The 17,331-nt window shown below is 40.8% G+C and overlaps 2 non-coding genes across 2 annotated transcripts; one reads left to right on the top strand and one right to left on the bottom strand.

Moving 5' to 3' along the window:
* The first annotated feature begins 1,428 nt into the window (after nt 1-1,428).
* Nucleotides 1,429-1,502, top strand: trnan-guu (transfer RNA asparagine (anticodon GUU)). Its single transcript has one exon. It is a non-coding gene; the product is annotated as a tRNA-Asn (tRNA).
* Nucleotides 1,503-1,848: 346 nt separating this feature from the next.
* Nucleotides 1,849-1,933, bottom strand: trnal-uaa (transfer RNA leucine (anticodon UAA)). Its single transcript is given in 2 exon segments — nt 1,849-1,886; nt 1,897-1,933. It is a non-coding gene; the product is annotated as a tRNA-Leu (tRNA).
* Nucleotides 1,934-17,331: the final 15,398 nt, after the last annotated feature.

Here is a 17,331-nt window from a genome sequence, read left to right as displayed (position 1 = left end):
GAAATGCCCAAACTTGCTTTTGTATCACACGACAAACTTAAGGTCTGCTTTAACGGCTTGGCTGTCTCAAGTTAGTTTGTATTGTTAATGTAACACCTCATTGTTGCACAGTCATTGTATCATATGAAGTCTCTGTTGTGCTACCAAGATATTGCCAGTTGGGGGCGACGGTCTGCCAATAATATTAATATTGTATTTTCAGTGTCTTCAACAACTAGTCTGTTTACAACAAAAATGCAATCTGTGTTAGGAACACTATTTTAGTCTGATTTAAAATGGAAATTAAAATAGTATTGAGTGCTGACAAGAGTTGGTATCAGCTGTTGATTTCCTTGAAACAATCTTTCCGAGCGCTCACTTAGCATGCGAGAAGTAGCAGGATCGATGCCCGCATTCTCCAAGTAGTTTTAATGTATCGGCGTATTTAGTCCCAACGCATTATGGAGATACATACAGTGTGGCAATTCTTTGTGACAGACTCGCATGCCCTAACAAGCGAAACGTTCAACAGCTCGGAAACACCATAATAGAATCCGATGCCTTTACTAATGCGTTTCGAAACTGTTAAGTTTTCTCCCAAATGCGGTTCTCAACAAATGTTTTTTTTTTTTGTATTCCTTCCAGAGTAAGTCCAAAAGGCAAACACTGGAACTGGCTGCCTGAAAGTGCAGCGCTTGAACTGCCTCAACAAACGCTTAGCTCTAAAACGTGTACATTGAAAGTCTATTAACATCTTTAACACAAGCATCTGTATTCCAATAGCGGTTAATTCACAGAGTGATCAATAAAGTGGCTGCTGGCTTTGTTTAAATATTAACAAGATGTTTTCAGGATTCACGCGTATTCTGAACAAGCACAATAGAATATGGTAGTGAAAGGACAAGAAAATAACAGGTTTATTGGCTCTGGTCTTGTATCATCACCCTGACTACTGTCCGTAAGAAAGTGGCATTAATAAAAACGTCATTATGCACCTGATACGCATGCCAGCGTCAGTGACACACTGTCGCTGGAGGTGAAAAGCGCTCAGTGCCTACTGGCGCTGGTGTGTAACACCTGTAACATGATAAACCAGCGCTCAGTGCCGCACCGCACCGCCGCGGACCAGCAGCCCATTGCAAGCTAGCAAGCCAATATAGAAAGTGTCACATGACAAGTCTTTGTGTGGTGTTTTAGCTTGCTGAAATCATCTTCTTTAGAAACTTTATTTTTTATTTTTGATGGCCCACATTGTAAGTGATATTCTGGAAGACGAGACTCCCTTTTCAAAGCGCGTAGAAACAATCAATCAGCAGCGGCAGTGCTTCCCGGCAGCTTTTGTCGAAATTCTCTTTTTATATTTCTTTTCTGTTAACATTAGTTTATGTTTCTGCTGCCTCGATCACGTTGTGCAGTATCTCCCTTATGCTCTGGCGGTTAAACAGTTTGGTCTCTGTGGCGCAATCGGTTAGCGCGTTCGGCTGTTAACCGAAAGGTTGGTGGTTCAAGTCCACCCAGGGACGGTGCTTTTTGCATTTCTTAATCACATTAGAAAATGGCACTGTAATACATTACTATTAGTAGTAATATTACTATAGCTTCTGTCAAAAGTTTGATTGATGACCCTTTTGACCTTTTTTGACCTTATAGGGGTGAATATATGAATATATAATGAGGGGGCGGGGATTTATGAATATATGAATATGTAATGAGGGGGCGTGGATTTTATATAGGATTATGGAATATAGGTATTGATGTATATATATATATATATATATATATATATATATAAAACAGACCCTTTGTATTTAACAAGTGCTTATAAACATTAAATATTTATAAATGTAAAAGAGTTTGAAATAAAATAATTACTGTTGGTAGGATTCGAACCCACGCTAACAATTGAGTCAAAAGGATCTTAAGTCCATCGCCTTAACCACTCGGCCACAACAGTTTTTCTTAAAATATTAATAAATAAAAAATAAGTATTAAGCTTACCGAGGGTTTCAGAGAATCAAGGTGGTATGGTGTTTGAGCAAAAGGTTGAACAGATGAAGCCTACGAGGGTTTTTTTTTTTTTTAAAGGGCAGGTCTGGGCATGTTTTTCAGACCTCATAAAAGGAGGAAAATATTTGAGCAGTTTATTAGAGTGTTACACAAGATGTCTCATACCGTTGTTAGTTGCTGCTCCGAGAAAATGGATCTTGAGGATCAGGAAATGGCTGAACTTATAAAAGCCTTTAAAAAAATGCACATTAGCCCTTCCACAGAGGCGAAAGAAACCACGGCTTGTAAAAAAAGTTTCAAGAGAGAGTCTAAGCAAGTGTCCTTCAAGCATCCGTCACTAGGATCCTCGGTGTACTGTACAAACTCGTGTGTGGACTGAACTGAAAACAAAACATCAATGAGAGAGAGGGGGCGGATGTTTTAGGGTAACTCTGAAAACGCCCCAAGGGGCGGTGCCTCAAGGACCACCCATTCAAGGATCTCTGATAGGTCAGCTCAAATGCGTCAACACTCTCATAGACCAAACCCTAATCTTGGGGAGCATACTAAAGGGGCTCCCCACATGTCCTTTTGATTGAAGGAGTCTGACATCATGGCTTCTGCAAACTTTAGATACTTCTCTGAAAATGCCGTTCTTGAACCTAGCGATCATGAGATGGATTGGACCAGTGAAGAAATGACCCAGCTTATAAAAGACTTTGAAAATGTCCCGCTCCTCAACCCTGCAGAGTCTGATGATGTTGATGGGGGCTTAGGCATCTCTTTTGAAAAAGTATTAAAGATCTCTATGGGGCTCGTGGCTTCTCTATTGGAAGTGATCATTGACCGTGATATGGTGAAAAATTGCAGTGGTTGCGAAATTGACCACCCGAGCCAGCTGAGACACAGCTGCCTTTTTGAAGCGGACCCGAATTATTTCGATCAACATTTTGAAGAAATACTAGAAAAAATACACGTCCCGTGGCTGAAGCTTCTGGTGGCTAAAGCTCTAGCTTGTTTCAATTTTCATCCATCCTTGACAAAACTTCAGAAACTGGTGGAAGATATTTTAACAGAGCTAAGACCAGAACACAGTATTAGACGTAAACTGATGCATCTACAAGAAACTCTGGATGACAAGACCTGAGACATTGTTAACAAAATAACCAAAGCTTTCTACCATCGCAGTTTTACAAACCCCCAAGCTCCTTTAGCTTATTACGGGGCCTGTGACTTTGAAAATGGGGAACGTCCACACTCCAGCAACACTCAGGAACACCATGGAGGGGCTGCTGTTTGAGTTAATAGCCGAGAAAGTGGCTTGCAAGAGACTCTTTCAAAACCTGATCCCCGTAAATGTAAAAATGTTCAACAATTTAAAAAGGGTAACTGATTTAATCCATAAAGATGTTGATGCTCAAGAATGGCTAGAGTTGGTAAATACACACGTAAAAACCTGTAAACCCTTAAATGCATTTTTAATGAATATATTACCTAAAATGTTTGATGAAATAGAAGATTGCAAATGTACACATATCATTGTTTTGTACGCTTATGTGACAGATGTATGTTTTTATAACATGGCCAGGTTTTTAAGAGATGAAGATATATCGATAGTTGTGCAAAATGTCGTGGATTACTTAGTGACTAATCATGAATGTTTGTGTAAAAACTTTATAGGTCTTCTAAAATGTCCTAATCTTCTTGATAAACTGTGAATAAAACTTTTGAACTTCACACGTCTCTAAGGTGTTATGATAAACTTTGAATAAAAACTTTTTGAACGTCATATTTGTCGCATTTGTATTATTATGGTTAAAGATGGCACATCAACGTATGAAAAAAATATACTATGATCCCTCAAATCCTGGAGGTTTAGGGGGTTTACAGACTCTTCAAAGAGCTCTGGGGGCTGAGGGGCCTAAAGTCTCTGAGAGGGTCTTAACTGACTTTTTATCAGAGCCTGTATTTGTATCTAATATCGATACACAGTGGCAAGCTGATTTAGTGGATATGTCTAGCTTGTCAAAAGAAAATGGAGGTTATAAGTACATGTTAACATGTATAGATATCTTATCCAAATATGCATGGGTAATACCTTTGAAAAATAAGTCATCTAAGACGGTGACAGAGGCGTTCAAGAGGATCATCAGCGTCGGTAGGAAACCTAAAAAACTACAAACTGATAAAGGGGCAGAATTTCTAAACAAAGCATTTCAGCACATGCTAAAAAACATAATATTCTACACTTTACCACGGGGAATGAACTAAAAGCATCTATTGTTGAGAGATACAACAGGACTCTGAAAACAAAAATGTGGAAATATTTCACTGCTTTTAACACTCACAAGTATATGGATAAACTACAAGAAATGGTACAGGCTTATAACAACTCCTTCCACCGTAGTATTCAAATGAAACCTTCAGAAGTTAATGAAGACAATTCATTTAAAGTGTTTAAAACTTTATACTCTAAGAAGAAAAGCCCTAAACATATAAAGTTTAAGTTTGCCGTTGGTGACAGCGTAAGAATTTCAAAGTTAAGAGCTCCCTTTATAAAAGGCTATGAACAAACATTTACATCAGAGATTTTTACTATAACAGAATGTATACCAAGATTTCCACCGGTGTATAAACTATGTGATTATGATGGAGAGCCTATAATGGGCACCTTTTATGAACCAGAATTACAGAAAATAAATGTTAAGACTGATAGGTTGTTTAGGATAGAGAAGATAGTTGCCGAGAAAAAGGAAAATGGTAAAAAGTCTTATCTCATAAAATGGGCCGGATGGCCTGAAAAATTTAACAGTTGGGTCGCAGGGCACCAGGTGGTGGATCTAAAGAGTTAACAAGTACAGAGTGTATTTAATTACACTTAAAACATTATTCAAGATGTCTCAAGACTCTTTTTATGTAACTCTGCCTAGTAACGCTTCACAGGAGGTTTTCCCTAAAAACGCTATATCAAATTTTACTATCAAATTGGTTAAAACACTGAAACTACCGGGAAAATGGGAAGTTTGCTCAGCAGAGATTCAATATCCCCATACCTGGGATAATATAAGCCTTAAAGACAGCACTTTTATTACTTATGATATAGAAAATATAGAAAATGCGATAAAACGTGATTATACTATACCAAAAGGATATTATGAGACTCTTCAGGATGTAATAACGACCATGAACGATGTCATGCTCGGAAAAGGACTAGATCAGAAAGGTGACAAGGCTCCCGATGAACAAAATAATAATGATTTGAAATTATTCTATAAACCTATAGAAAGACGAATTTATATAAAAAGTACTAAACCATATATGATTTTTACAAAAGAACATCTCGGACAAATGTTGGGATTTCGTGAGACTATAAAGGGTGAAACTATTAGACTATTAGGCCCTATTGAGGCTAAAGTGTATTCTGCTTATTTGAGGACGAACTATCCCACAGATATCAGAGCGGGTTTTTATACCATGTATGTCTATACAGATATCATTACACATCAAGCCGTTGGAGATAGCTACGTGCCTCTTCTAAGATGTGTCCCTATTAAAGGCATAAACAACGATATAATCACGGTAACTTACGACAGACCTCATTACGTGCCCCTCAGCAAGACCAACTTTGACACGTTAACTATACAAATTAAGACGGACCAAAACAAGTTAGTGCCATTCCGTTTTGGGAAGGTTGTAGTGAAGTTGCATTTCCGACCTGTAAAGCCTCTTTTTTACACTTAATTGAAAAAATGGGCCCTAATGGATATGTCAATCCTTATATTAATTATTACAAAAATCAAGCTGGTAATGGTTTGCCTGGATTTTCTGGAGCTCCAGTAATGTACGGAGCGGGTATAGGGGGTATTTTTCGAAGTCTTTTCAGAAAAGCTTTACCGTTACTTAGAAGGGGTTTTGAAATAGTTAAACCTCATTTTAAATCAGCAGCTAAAAATATTGTTAGTGACGTAGTGTCAAATTTCCTAACAAGTCATAACCCTCATAGCCACAACAAGAGCCAGTCAGGGGAGGGATTGATGGTGATGTCAAGAGGATACAAGAGAAAACGTAGCAAACCCCCGGGATCTCGCTATCATCATCACAAAAAGGCTAAACCAGCTACATTTAGGTCATTTAGGAGCGGTAACCGGAGAAGGAGTAAGAAACTAAAGACTCCCAGAACAAAGAAAAACAGAAACATCTTTTAAATCATGACGCTGGTACACCATATGTCTCAAGAATGTGTGAAATCAGAATTGGATCTGTTTACTATCCCCTACACCCAAACAAGTATTGAAAAAAACCTTTATGTGGAAATTCCCCCCCTGTCTACCTTGTCTGACATGGCCCCACTCGAATTTTACATAGCGGGAAATGGGGAAGATTATCTTGATTTGAATAATACTCTTTTAAGACTTTCATGCAAAATTACTAGGGCTGATGGCGCCGATTTAGTTGGAGGCAGTATAGTTGCTATTATCAACTACCCTGTAGCTACCATGTTTTCACAAGTGGATGTAACTTTAGGAAATCGCTTAATTAGTCAAAGTAGTAATACTTATCCTTACCGTAGCATTATAGAAGCAATGCTAAACTTTAGTAAGGACACTCTAGAATCTCAATTCACTGCTGGCTTGTTTTACAAAGATACCCCAGGACACATGGATGAGACTGATCCTGCAGGGGCTAATGAAGGTTTAGTTAAACGGCATGCTTTTACCAGAATGAGCCATACTGTTGAACTTTTAGGACCACTGCATGCTGATATATTTTTTCAAGAGAAACTCATGCTGAATGGTATTGACCTCAAAATTAAAATGGTGAGGGCCAATGACACTTTCTGTTTAATGTCTGATGCCGCAGAAGAGTTCAAACTTAAAATTTTAGAAGCCTCTCTCTATATTAAAAAAGTAAAAGTGTCCCCTGAGGTCAGAATTGCTCAAGCTCAGGCCTTGATGACCTCTAATGCCCGATATCCTATTGATAGAGTGTCTATGAAAGTTTTTAGTATTCCTAGAGGGAGTAGGGTCTGTAATCAGGAGAATTTGTTTCTGGGGCAGTTACCAAAGTTTGTGGTTATTGGTTTAACAGATAATGACGCTTTTAGCGGTTCCTACGCTAAAAACCCTTTTAACTTTAAACACTTTGCCGGGAACTTTATAGCTATGTATGTCGATGGTGAACAAGTCCCCTCAAAACCTTTACAACCCCACTATACAGCAAGACACAACCCTGTCCGTGAATATTACAGTCTAATACAAGCCACGGGTAGACATCTCAAAGACAAGCCGCTGATAATTGATAGGTCAGACTTTATTAGAGGCTATACGCTCTATGCCTTTGATTTGACCCCCGATCAAGAATGTGGAGATCATTTTTCCTTAGTGAAAAATGGTAATATGCGTCTTGAAATGCGTTTTGCCAATGCTCTGCCAGAGACTGTGAATATGATTGTTTATGCTGTTTTGTATTATTGCTCTTATTGTATTACTTGTATTGTAACGCTTGAAATGTTTTTGCTTACGATTGTAAGTCGCCCTGGATAAGGGCGTCTGCTAAGAAATAAATAATAATAATAATATGCTGTTTTTGAGAACGTGATTGAGGTTTCCCACCAAAGAGCTGTTCTCTTTGATTACTAAAAAGTTGGGTACAACATTGATCCTTTTAAAAATGAATACCACTCAGCTTACAGCATTGCTATCCAGCAACCCGTTGACTGCAAAGTATTTTTATGGGGTTCTAGCTAGTGATCAACTACCTAAAGGAAAAATAAAAAAAACTGCCGGCGATACTCATTGTCAACACTGACCCCAAAAATTATCCTGGCGAACACTGGCTGGGGATTTATCTAAAAGAAGAGGGACAGGGAGAGTTTTTTTATTCTTACGGTAACCCTCCCGATTTTATTTATTTTCCTAAGACTATCTCAAACTTTTTAGACAGCAACGCTAAACAAACAGTGTACAATAATCAGCCTCTACAAGGTCTTATGACCACGACATGTGGCCATCACTGTGTTTTCTTTGTACATCATCGATCCAAAGGACTTACATACCCTGAGGTTATGGCGCTCTACAGCTCTGATTTAAACAAAAATGATCTGATGGTGTCCCAATTTATACATTGTATGTCTAACCCTAAAAAACAGAATTGTATAAATATATTTTCATGCGTACAGTGTGTCAAGACTCATCATGATTTTAAAAAATGTTACGAATGTTAATCTTCAAAAAATGTATACCAATGTAGATGGTGAATAATATTTTTATTGTTGTAAAGACATATATAGACATATATATCAGACATTGTTTATATAACATTTACATGAATAATAACAAAATGTATCAGACAATGTTTACACAGCATTTGCATGAATATACAACAAAATATAAAGATATGTAAACTCAATAAAAACAGTAACATCTTAATAACTTTCCCATAACTGTTGTCTTTTTTTTGCTTCTTATTCATAGGGGACTCTAAGGGTCGTTTTTTATAAGCTTCTATGAGTTGTCGTGTTTGAGAATTAGGTACTGTAGAATAGGGGACATTTATCACAGACAAACCTTTGACAAATTCGGCCCATCCTACAGGTAACCTATGTTCAGGGATATGGGTATGCCCCGTTGCAGCCCTGATTAAATCAACCATATGCGACCCTCTAATGTTCTTGCCCCTAAGAATGAATTCCCCTTGATCATTCCATGAGGTAACCAAAGCATTCTCAGACATAGCATTTAAAATAAAATTAGCATTTTTCTTAGATCTGGAGGGAACGCTACTCATAACAGCAGTCACTATCTTTGATTCAGATTCTGCTGCAGGCTGGTCCGTTTCCTCAGAGGGGGGTGTAATTAATGTCAGGGTATTAAACTCTTTTTCACTCTGTTTAAGCAGGGTTAGATATTTCTGTAAGGAGTTGGTGTATAGCTTAACTTTTTCATGGTCACTGATGTCGGTTCTAAGTAAAATGCTTTTCATTTCAGAGTCAAGTCGGCTTTCAACTGCTTTTTTAATAGGCTCCGGGTGCTGGGGCTCAGGCTGCCGAAGTCTATCGAGTTGATGTTGTGGTATCAGAAACATTTTTTGGGAGTGAGTCATTTTTACAAATTAACTTTGAGGCGTTAAGAGTCCTGATAAAAATGGCAAGGCAATCCTTATTAAAGCGCCAATAAAACCACCACTCTGATTCACAGTTTTTTTTCTTCTTTTTAATTGAATGGTTCTTATTACATAGGCTCTTTATAACCCGCCGCTGCTTTTTGAGAGTGTTTAACTGACTCGAAGTTAAAGGGATGTGACCCTTTAAGGCATTTAAGGCAATTTCCACAATAGATTTGATAAAATCGTCTGAAGCGTTTCGTAAGATTGCTCTTCTCTGATGAGCAGAACTATGAACTATGCTCTTTAAGAGATGGAGGTTACGTTTTATTCTAGCCGACATGCTGCGCTGTTGCAGATCCTAGATAAATAAAAGTTTTAGAGCAATAACCGGCCGCTTATAAGTGTTTAGTCTTGGTATTTCTCATGATGTAAGCAACTGGTCAATCAGGAGTAAATAAACCAGTTCTTAGACGGTATGCTTCAGGGGTTTGTGCCTTTAAGTCTATTAAAAGATAACCATAGGGTTTTTTTGTCGCATCTTCAAACGCCTCTAAGAAAAACTTTGAGTTACCGGGGTACATCTGCCGGGCTAGTGTGTTGATTTGAAGTTTATCTCGAGGGTTTTTAAACAAAATAATGTAATTGGCATTCAAGTTTATGGTGCGGCTAATTTTTCCTTGAAAAAACACATTTTGAACCAAATACAGCACGCATAAATTCCTATGATGAACGTATTTTGTAAAAGCTTTCTGTATTTCATCATTTTCACTAGCAGCCTCCATCAAGTCATCTATAATGAGTAAATTGATTTTGTTAGGAGGTAATAAATTATCATCGGTTAATGAATCTGGTATGCCTTCAATAAATTTGAGATTTTTAAATTTAAGTGACAATTCATTGTATAATCCCTGCCAGCAGCTGTAGCACCAAATGATATTCTCAGGGGTTTGGGAAAATATCTGTTGAGAGTTTTCTAAAAGCTGCTTCACAAAATAACTTTTGCCTGAATTGGAGGGTCCCGATATTATAGCTGCAAAAGGTACGGATAGTCTAATATCAAAACCGTCTTCAGTATCCATAAGGAAGAGATGTAAAATCAGAACGCAAGACTCGCTTATTGTAGACTATTTGAAAAGTTTTCTGGAGTGGTTTGTTTTCCAATTGAAATTCTTTTTTATTACGATGAATCTGGGAGCCGCGAATCATGATATGCTCCGCGGGGGTGTTTCTATCATGATTCACAAAGTTTTGTACAAGGTCTTTTAATGAAGCGAGGTTAATTAATTTGGAATTCTCATAGTTTAGGGTAATACCCTTTACTTTGAGACATGTTTTTCCATTGTTTGTGACGTATCCATATGTTTTAGGGCCCCCTGACACAAACTCTGTAATGTATTCCCCCGGCTTCAACTCGCTAGTTAAATCACCAAGATAATCACCTAGTTCTGGACGCCAAGCTTGGGGCCTACTGACAAAAATCACAGAGTCTGTATCATGATACAGACAGCGCCCCTGCAGACGATCCAAGAGGTTATAGAGCTCTAGCCGGGCGTAAGCGGTTGTAAATGCCGCTATGAATAAGTTTACATTACCTGGGGGAGTATAGGTATCAGAAGCGTAACGCCACTGAACCTGAGCCACAGTATCACTTACAAAACAAAAATGCGAAACCTGATATCTTTTTGAAAAGAGATAATGGAAAAACTGGTCAGGATCCTTAACCAAGCTTGTCGAGAGTTGGTTAGTTCTCTGGGCAAATTTTCCCCACAAACTGTTGAGGCATAATTTGGAGATTTGTCTTTTAGCGGGATTAACATTAATGTTTTGAGGATCTAATTGAACCCCCTCTTTCGGAAAATATTCAGCAATATAACGCTCTTTACGCTCCTCATCGGTACAATGAGCAGGGTAGCCTGAACTTTCCTGTTTCCCCTTGAGATGACTATTAATGTAACCTGTAAAGAGAGTGGCAGATTTCTGAGGAAAATGCCACACTTCGTGTATTTTAGACACTTTGTAACCTTTCTCAAGAGCTTTGACTACCTCTACACTGCACCAGGTCCCTGTCAAGGCTCTCTCTCCAGAGGGTAAACATTAATTTACCACAGATTCGGGCAGGCAGTACAGGGAAATAAAGACCCCTAGGAGGCAGAACAGTTAATTTGAACAAGCCAAAGTACTGCCGCAAGTCTTGAAAATTATGATAAATTATGGTAGGGTGGTCTATGGGGTACACTTTTGTTTTGTTGACAAACGGGTACAGGCTAGTGAAATCAAAGTATTCCACCCTTTCATTTTCTTGGGCCACATAATGTAATGTAATGGCATTTGTACGACCCCCAAACAGAGCTTCGCGTGGATTGATGCGTTCTGGAAAATCAGAGCGAACCAGAAAATCGTGAACTATAGTTTGTTTTTTCATGGAGTTCCACTCATGTTCCCAAATAACTCTGACTTCCAACCCGTAAACCTTTTGCAATGTTTCAATCTTTTCATCAAAGTGATGATACATCGTACCGCACGATACTTTGCTTAAAGGGTTTACATCGGCAGAATCATAGCACAAGGGACAACCATGAAAAAAGCACCCTGCAAATTCAAAAGCCGTACGCTTACCATTAATCACAGCATAACCGTCCAAGAAAAAGGGGCCTATTTTAAGCTCTCCGTAGTTTAAAGCATGTTGAATGAAAACATTTTCAGTTTCTGCGACATACATTAACCATTAACATCGAGGCATTTGAAAAGCTTTTTTGCTGCTCACTGTAATTGTCGGGAGGAATGATCGCTATTGTGTCTTTAGGCATGAATTTACTTCTATACATAGCCATGCACAGTGAAGCAATGGTGGTACATTGGAAGGGGTCTATCTGCCCTATTGCATAAACCTCGGTCCGGAATTTGATACATTTCTGGCTTCAAACCCCATAGCTGCAGGCATTGCACTTAACTTCATGGGCATAAAGTTGAAGGAATCAATGTAACGCATCTTAAGCTTCGTCTGTAAAACACATTAACTTGCTACCCTGAGCTATGATATGAGGGTTAACACCGTTGGTCACTAAATAATTCATCAGTAAATAACTGTCATACGATTTTGCGTAGTGAGCCAAGAAAGTATAGCCGGCGTAACAGGGTCTGCGATACCGCTCAAAAAACTTTTTCACACAGTCCTCACCCTCCCAAAACCATGATTCACCACTCATGTGGAAGGCAGTACAAATAATTTGGAATGTGCACGCCGTCTTCCTGTCGACATTCAAAATCATAAAACACATATTTGTCTGTGGGTTCATAAGGTTTAAGCACTGGAATGAAGCATTTGTGATCAGTGTGAGGTAACAATGCTGATTTTCATATCTTACAGTATGGACTAAGGCATTTATGAGTCAGAGGCTTTGTAGGGTCACATTTATAGAGAGAATAGCACCTTGTACATAGTTTTAAAATGTCACACATAGAAACCTGTTTTTCACTGTTGGCTTTATCTCGGAGAATCTTATGCTCATCATAACAGATCTGTGATCGACAATAACGATTGCAATCGTTACATTTTACCTTTACTGAGGACTCGCTGTTACAAGCTGGTGAAAAACACACATTGCAGTGTCCTTCACAGCAATGTCCCGATCGGTTACTATATGCGGTGTAACAGTAATTACACAGATAGGCTGCACCCAGAAAACCTTTCAAGTTAACAATACCATAGAAATGATTCTCATGAAGAAATGTTAGCCTGCGTGGTTCAGGGGGCGTGGAGCTGGGTGCTTCCAATCCTTCAATCTCCCAATTTTCTAATTTACTCTTAATTAGCATCTATTTTCTATTTAAGCCCTGATCACCTGCACCTTTTCTGTCTAGTGTTTCGTTTTTGTAGCAAACGCTCAGACGCCATCGTTTCGTGCTCCACCGCTAAATATCTAAACTTCGTTGCCTCGCTCTGCAGGTCATTTCTCTGCACAGCGCTGCCAAGATATATATTAACAATCATTTTCCTACCTGCTCAGGTGATCCTTCTTTTCAGACAGCGTCTCTTTTCGGCTTCAAGAGCTCCAACGTTTGCCTTCCTGTTCCATCCAGCAACAGCGCCATTCAAGAGCAGCGTCATTACTCAACCTGTCTGCAACTTTTTCAGAAAGACTGGTCCTCTGCTAAACTTTCAAGCTCCTTCGACAAGACATCGACATTCACGTTGTCAGCGATTGCCTTACTTTAAATCTATTAAATCCACCATTAAGCTTTGTCTGCGGAATCTCTCTTTACTCCTCGCCTGCAATCAGACGCCCCTCCCCCGCTCCCACAGAGCCAGCACAGTTACCGTTCCATCGGAAGATCCTGCCCTGGACCTCCATTAGCTACGTTCAACCTTTTAAAAGACGTATCCTGCCCATTTCAACCAGTGGCGGCTCGTGGTTTGACTGGTCACAACATGTTCCAACGACAGTGCTGCACTGCAACTTTTCCACCCGTGCCTTACAGACCATGGTTACCACGGCAACGCCCTCATTTGAGTGACTGCGGGGAATGGTTTGTTGCGATGGTGACCAGGCAGCTTCATCAGGCTCTGCGTGCTCTGTGCCTCAGTACTGCTGTCTTCCGGCTTCCTGTTGCTGCGCTTTCACAACTGGTGGAGACGAATTCAACGCGCTGAATCATGACCTCTAAGTACTGCGTTTACTTATTTATATACATGACTAACTGTCCTAACATCTCTAGAACATTTATTATTTAAATCTAAGGGAATAAGCAAATGTTGTTCTACATAGACAAGGATTTTTATCGTAATAACTTCATAGATTCTACCCTGCTTCACTCAAGTCAATGGTTTAATTCCAATCATAACCTCTGGATGGCAGTATAATACCACAAGTTCTCTCTCTATACATTAAACGAGTTTGGTATCGCTACGAAGCTCGGACACTACTGCTTTTCTATTTATTCTCGCAGTTATTCTTGGGAGTTCCACTCCTGCCTCATCCTTTGTCTATCTATACCAACTGACATTCTTCAATTTCAACTCTACCTGCCCCCCCCCCACCACCACCCTTCGAGGACATGGTCATGAAGCCACGCACTTGTCGGCTTTCTGAGATGCTCCGAATCTACCGTCACGTTAACTTCCAGCTTCCCTGCACCAGGCTTCCATCCCAGTGACCTCCCGGATTCGTGCTTCCTCATCTGGCTTCTCTCCTTCAAACCGACAAATTTCTCCAAGGCACTTTATTCAACCTTCAAGTTTTCATTTCAGCAATGTGAGCTGCCAGTCAGAAACGGAAACCATGTCCTACAACTATCATCATTTCAGTCAAGTGTCCTCCTACCCTGCGATTAGACAATACACTCAGACTGCTCCCAACCAAATCAATAGATTTTGCAATAGCCTCAGAGCAACGCATTCTTTATCCTCTCAGGTTCTACAGTGGCCTCAGCTCTATGCATTCTTTATCTCTGGCTTTATCTAAATCACTTTTCACTCAAAGACCAATATCCATCGCATTCAGCAGATCTCTGTGCTCTACAGCAGACCACCACACTACCGATGGCAGTCCACCGTTCACCATTACAGATCACTGCTTCAGCGGATCTCTGCGCTCTGCAGCAGACCACCACACTCTACCAATGGTAGTCCACCATTCACAATAACAGATCACTGCTTCAGCAGAACTCTCTTTCTGCAGCAGACCACTGCTCATCATTGACCGCGCTTCATCGTTACTTCTTTAGATCTCTGCACCGTCCAGCAGATCCCGTCCTCTCTGTTAATTGCTCCTCACTGCAGCAGATCTCTGCTTCCTCTTCAGATCTACTCACTATTATAGCATGCAAAGTTGCTTTAGTTTAAAGTTTAAATCTGTACCTGCACTACTCCAGAGCTTCCAACGCTTCCGATTTCCTCCAATATGCAGATCACGGCAGCATTCCACAATCAAGGCTAATGCTAATCGCCATCTAATCAAAATACAAGGTGCTCGACCTTCTCAGCAATCTATTCAGATGTCCTCACATCCTCTCAAATATTACAGTATTAATGCATGGTGAGAGACGTGGTATGAGACTGGAAATCCGTCTTGATTATGAGTTAAGGAGTTCCACTACTAGGAGAATGACTGGAGTTGTGAAACCGAATCTCTGAACGTGAGTTCACCTTTTCCATTTCAAGCGGACAGGATAGTAGCAGACCGCTGATCGATCCTGTATTAACTAACACATAGGATGGTCGACATCTCCTCTCTTCCCTTGTTTCCAGAAAATGGAGCACAAAGGGTGCTGAGCTTCCCCAGCAGTCAATTTACAATGTTCGTTCAGTTCCAGCCGCTACCTCAACCCTCAATTCCAGCTCCCCTTCGGCCTCTACTTTCGGTATCCAAGTTCCGTCTGCTGCCCCCCCCCCAGACTCCCCAGCTTCATCAGCTGCTATTTGACTGAAACCTACTCTCAGTAACCTGCTTCAATCTGCTCCGCATTTCATGTCTGCATCCCTCGCCCTTCTTCGAGAGCTGCATATTCGACAGCTTGATCAGTGTGTTCAGCCTTTTGTGCCCAGAATCAGATTCATCCTATTCCTTCAAACAAAACCAGATCCTGGCTTTCATCATCCATGGTAGGGATTCTCTCTCTCTCTCCCCCCCATTTTCTCCATACCAGCAGTTCGCCTGACCCTCCGTGAGATTCTTAAGAGCCTTCCCTTCTGCCTCCCCTTCTCGCCTGTCTACATCAATGAACATTCTGTTTGCTCATTCTACTGTCCGGAAACGCCACTTCACCCCATACAAGGATCTACCTATGGAGATCATCTGCATCTGAGCCCTCTTCTGTCTTCTCAGGAGCTCAGAATCCACAGTTTCTTCTACTTCTAATTTTACTCCATCATTCAGTTGTGTACCTCCACGACGGATCCATTTCAGCGTGGTCACTTCATTCAGCGGGGCTACCTGTCTGCCGGAGCCACCAGAGGTTTTCCCCTAATCGGCCTCAAGGGGTTTTTTCCTCTCCACTGAGCGGCAGGTATACACATAGTCGCATCCTACTAACAAATTACTAATCTCCCTCTGTTTGTCCTGTTTGTCCTTCTGGTCTTTTGTTTATGTTATGCGTAGGCATGTACTGTCTCTTGTTTGTCGCACGGTGTGGGAGTTTTCGTGAGGTGCCGGGGGTCCATCCTTTGGGGGGCAAGTGAGTCTCACATCCCCGACCTCAGGGCTAGGCATCCGCCTCCCTTACCTTCAGGGGGGTTCTCACCATGTGAGTCAGAGCGGACCCCCGGCCAAACTCTGTCCTGTCGCAGCTCCTGCGCTCATCTTGCCTTACTCGAGGCTCTGTTCTATTCTGCCTCTCTTTCAGGACGTGGTCACTCGTGCCGAGTCCTATACTAACCTCAATGCTTTGTCCTTATTTCAGGTCCCAGGCAGCGTGACGTCTCGGCCTATCAGGGGTTTTACGAGCGCCTCTTACAGAAGTCTCAGATGCTGGGTACCTCTCCAATCTCCTCTCGAGGGGCGGCTTTTCGAGTCATAACCCTCATTAGTGTTTTCGGTTGCTGGGTCCTCTGCCCCTGGGATGTGTCGGCATCGTCGCCCTCAGTCAGCGACCTCTTTTCTATCCTGTCCTCGATTGCTGGGTCCTTCGCCCCTGAGATGTGTCGGCATCGTCGCCCTCAGTCAGTGATCATCTTGTCTATCTCATTTCGGTTGCTGGGTCCTCTACCCCTGGGATGTGTCGGCATCGTCGCCTTCAGTCAGTGACCACCTTCTGTCCTACTAACAGCTCCTTGCTGCTTCTTCTGCCTTACTCTTCAACCCAGCTCACGCCCCGTGAAACAGAAATACAGTTTTGCTTTTTGCTCGAGTATCTGTTTGGTGATTCAGGAACACATCCTTTTGAGGACATCTGTACCAGACTACAATTTTAACATCTAAAGCCTGTTCAAATTTATCTATGTCCGCAAACGAAACCGTTTGATGTTCACTTAATCCCACACTCTGTTGAAGTTTTAAAGCCTCAGCCATACATGTATCATAAGCCCCCCTGAATTCTGGAAATAACAAGCTCAGAACGCTGTAGGCAAAACATAATTGATTGTCTCTGTTGTAACATATAATCAGATGCTTGGCTTTTTTTCTAATAAGCTCACTTTTCATTAAGGTCTGCAAACCTCTCCTAACACCACCTCCTTCCGTACACCTAATAACCTGGACAATCAACATCAAAGAGTCATCAGCTAAAATTTCACTATGACTTTGAAGGAGAGCTTCAATCTGACTG

The sequence above is a fragment of the Acipenser ruthenus genome, chromosome 55, assembly GCF_902713425.1.
Source record: "Acipenser ruthenus chromosome 55, fAciRut3.2 maternal haplotype, whole genome shotgun sequence".
In the NCBI taxonomy this organism is placed as follows: domain Eukaryota; kingdom Metazoa; phylum Chordata; class Actinopteri; order Acipenseriformes; family Acipenseridae; genus Acipenser; species Acipenser ruthenus.
Note: the sequence above shows the minus strand (reverse complement) of the source record. Positions and strands in the feature narration are given on the sequence as shown.